Below are 4,868 nucleotides of genomic sequence, written 5' to 3' on the forward strand. Positions count from 1 at the left end.
TCAAGTAGGGGAGCCGAAAGATCAATAATCCACTTGATTAGAGGGAAATGATCTGTTTTTAATAAAGTAGTACAATATAAAGGGAGTATGTTTGGCGAAAAACGTAATAATGTCCCCCTATTCCCGAACCTACCCTATTATGATGTAGTCCAACCACCTTTTGTAGCTATGCAATTTACATAACATGTTACTTCCGTTTTATCATATAACTTTCATTTTCAAAGACTAGTGTTTGTAATGTTTTGCATTGTATGTATAATTGACTGAATAAACTGATCTAGATATAAATGCACTTTTTATTGAAGAGGATCTACTGTAAAGAAATACTGCCATCTTGTGGTGTTTATGGTAGATTCATATTTTCGTAGTCAGGTTGCTGCCTGACTTCGGATTGCAGCTTGTTGCTTTACTTGATATTTAATAATGCTCATTTGATTCCCAAAAAGCCCCCCTTCTCTCTCTAAAGGTAAAGCTAATCTCGGAAACCCAGAACTAAAATTTCAGTTATGTTACATGCATCTGTCCACGAGAGATTAGGGAAACAAAATCAATATACTTTAAAATGACTAGAAAATCGAAACTGTGTAGAAATGATAATGGACCTACATTCATACAGTTTATTGACTGTGTCCAGCTCCCTAATAACCACAGAAATTAAAGCTAGACAGTCAGGGAGCATCGAAAATTACAAAAAAGATGGATTGACAATTTTTTGCAAATTTTGACGGCAAGGAAATATTTTTTAAAAAATGTTCAGTGCGACCTTCCGGACAGCGTTGAAGACTGAATGCGGCCCCACGGCGCAAAATGAGTTTTGACACCCCTGCTTTAGAGGGAAGGTAAAGAATGCTGTGAAGCATGATCCATTTGTGGAGACCCACACTGACGCTGACTAAAACATGTTGAACTACACTACCGGTCAAAAGTTTTAGAACACCTACTCATTCAAGGGTTTTTCTTTATTTTTACTATTTTCTACATTGTAGAATAATAGTGAAGACATCAACTCTATGAAATAACACATATGGAATCATGTAGTAACCCAAAAAGTGTTAAATCAAAATACACTGCTCAAAAAAATTAAGGGAACACTGAAATAACACATCCTAGATCTGAATGAATGAAATAATCTTATTAAATACTTTTTTCTTGACATAGTTGAATGTGCTGACAACAAAATCACACAAAAATTATCAATGGAAATCAAATTTATCAACCCATGGAGGTCTGGATTTGGAGTCACCCTCAAAATTTAAGTGGAAAACCACACTACAGGCTGATCCAACTTTGATGTAATGTCCTTAAAACAAGTCAAAATGAGGCTCAGTAGTGTGTGTGGCTTTCACGTGCCTGTATGACCTCCTTACAATGCCTGGGCATGCTCCTGATGAGGTGGCGGATGGTCTCCTGAGGGATCTCCTCCCAGACCTGGACTAAAGCATCCTGGACAGTCTGTGGTGCAACGTGGCGTTGGTGGATGGAGCGAGACATGATGTCCCAGATGTGCTCAATTGGATTCAGGTCTGGGGAACGGGCGGGCCAGTCCATAGCATCAATGCCTTCCTCTTGCAGGAACTGCTGACACACTCCAGCCACATGAGGTCTAGCATTGTCTTGCATTAGGAGGAACCCAGGGCCAACCGCACCAGCATATGGTCTCACAAGGGGTCTGAGGATCTCATCTCGGTAACTAATGGCAGTCAGTCTACCTCTGGCGAGCACATGGAGGGCTGTGCGGCCCCCCAAAGAAATGCCACCCCACACCATGACTGACCCACCGCCAAACCGGTCATGCTGGAGGATGTTGCAGGCAGCAGAACATTCTCCACGGCGTCTCCAGACTCTGTCACGTCTGTCACATGTGCTCAGTGTGAACCTGCTTTCATCTGTGAAGAGCACAGGGCGCCAGTGGCGAATTTGCCAATCTTGGTGTTCTCTGGCAAATGCCAAACGTCCTGCACGGTGTTGGGCTGTAAGCACAACCCCCACCTGTGGACGTCGGGCCCTCATACCACCCTCATGGAGTCTGTTTCTGACCGTTTGAGCAGTTGTAAATGAGAACTTGTTCTCAACTGGCTTACCTGGTTAAAAAAAAAAAAAAAAAAAAAAAGACACTTGCACATTTGTGGCCTGTTGGAGGTCATTTTGCAGGGCTCTGGCAGTGCTCCTCCTGCTTCTCCTTGCACAAAGGCGGAGGTAGCAGTCCTGCTGCTGGGTTGTTGCCCTCCTACGGCCTCCTCCACGTCTCCTGATGTACTGGCCTGTCTCCTGATAGCGCCTCCATGCTCTGGACACTACACTGACAGACACAGCAAACCTTCTTGCCACAGCTCGCATTGATGTGCCATCCTGGATGAGCTGCACTACCTGAGCCACTTGTGTGGGTTGTAGACTCCGTCTCATGCTACCACTAGAGTGAAAGCACCGCCAGCATTCAAAAGTGACCAAAACATCAGCCAGGAAGCATAGGAACTGAGAAGTGGTCTGTGGTCACCACCTGCAAAACCAGTCCTTTATTGGGGGTGTCTTGCTAATTGCCTATAATTTCCACCTGTTGTCTATTCCATTTGCACAACAGCATGTGAAATGTATTGTCAATCAGTGTTGCTTCCTAAGTGGACAGTTTGATTTCACAGAAGTGTGATTGACTTGGAGTTACATTGTGTTGTTTAAGTGTTCCCTTTATTTTTTTGAGCAGTGTATATTTTATATTTGAGATTATTCAAATAGCCACCCTTTGCCATGATGACAGCTTTGCACACTCTTGACATTCTCTTAACCAGCTTCACCTGGAATGCTTTTCCAACAGTCTTGAACACCTCCTTCTCCATGCTTTATGGTGGGAAATATACATGCGGAGATCATCCGTTCACCCACACCGCGTCTCACAAAGACACGGCGGTTGGAACCAAAAATATCAAATTTGGACTCCAGACCAAAGGATACATTTCCACCAGTCTAATGTCCATTGCTTGTGTTTCTTGGCCCAAGCAAGTCTCTTCTTCTTATTGGTGTCCTTTAGTAGTGGTTTCTTTGCAGCAATTCGACCATTACGGCCTGATTCACACAGTCTCCTCTGAACAGTTGATGTTGAGATGTGTCTGTGACTTGAACTCCGTGAAGCATTTATTTGGGCTGCAATTTCTGAGGCTGGTAACTATAATGAACTTATCCTCTGCAGCAGAGGTAACTCTGGGTCTTCCATTCCTGTGGCGGTCCTCATAAGAGCCAGTTTCATCATACCGCTTGATGGTTTTTGTGACTGCACTTGAAGAAACTTTCAAAGTTCTTGAAATGTTCCGTATTGACTGACCTTCATGTCTTAAAGTAATGATGGACTGTAATTTCTCTTTGCTTATTTGAGCTGTTCTTGCCATAATATGGACTTGGTCTTTTACCAAATAGGACTATCCCCCCCCCCCCCCCCCCCACCTTGTCACAACACAACTGATTGGCTCAAACGCATTAAGAAGGAAAGAAATTCCACAAATTAACTTTTAAGAAGGCACACCTGTTAATTGAAATGCATTCCAGGTGACTACCTCATGAAGCTGGTTGAGAGAATGTGCAAAGCTGTCATGAAGGCAAAGGGTGGCTATTTGAAGAATCTCAAATATAAAATGTATTTTAAAGACATTAAAATGTACTTTTTTGGTTACTACATGATTCCATATGTGTTATTTCATAGTTTTGATGTCTTCACTATTGTTATATAATGTAGAAAATAGTAAAAAATAAAGACAAACCCTTAAATGAGTAGGTGTTCTAAAACGTTTGACCGGTAGTGTATGTTCTATTGCGTATCACTTCCTACTTGAAACTGTTTGATGGGGAAACAACCATAATGTACCAACTCTGTTTTGTCAATGGGTCTTTCCATTCACTATAATTAAACCTCAATCAGGGCTAAACACACAGAGTCATTACTCAACTGATTCCAGTAAATAGGTCAGTATAGTAGTTCTGCATTCCTCATAAGCGGATGTTTTACTTCTCCATTTGGACACAGTAAGCAGGCTTGAGAAGTTAAAGTGAGTCTACTCAACTTCCCTAACAGTGCCTTGCCCTGGCCATCCTGCTTGTACAAAGTTGTGTGTAACATAAAATAATTCGTTGGTCAGCATGTCAAATCCCATGTTAGAACTTTAGCTCAGGCAGGTTAAAGGGGCAATCAGCAGTTGCTGCATCCATTGTTGGATTCATATGTACCTGTTGATTCTTGAAGAATATAACTTATAAATGCCTCATGAGCTTAGTTCAACTGTCATACCCCATCAGATTCCAGCATAGAAATGTAAAGGTAATTTACGATTGAGCAGACATATGCAGCATTTACCGTGAATGCAGTCTCTTCTATCGCGGAATATGTAATGCTTCAGCTTTACAGATTGAATAGAGCCCCAAGCTTGTTTTACGCCAATGTTTAAAACAAAGAAAATGTAAACAAACATTATATAACCTCAAAACATCGCTAAAACACATCCATAGTCTGTCTATGAATAGTCTGTCTATGAATTTGAGAGTGGTTACATTTCTCCAGCCCCATCCCTCAGCTTTTTACCGAAACGGGGGTGGACTTTGTTATTGTTTCAACTGTTGATTGCCGCTTTAAGCTGAAATTCCCACATAGAACTTTAACTTAATTATTCAACATGGCACAACAAGAGCTGGTTATTAGACTAGCTCTGTCTGTGCTGTGTCCCAAATGGCGCCCCATTGCCTATAGAGCTCTGGTCAAAAGTAATGCATTTTATAGGTAATAGAGTGGCATTGGGGTGCAAACTGTGTCTCAGATCAACCATGTGATCTACTTTCCTTTGACTAATTCGTCCCAGAGAGCACCATAACCGAGTAAGGCCAAGAGGTTT

Source organism: Coregonus lavaretus (genome assembly GCF_964263955.1).
Source record: "Coregonus lavaretus genome assembly, chromosome: 30".
Taxonomy (NCBI): Eukaryota; Metazoa; Chordata; class Actinopteri; order Salmoniformes; family Salmonidae; genus Coregonus; species Coregonus lavaretus.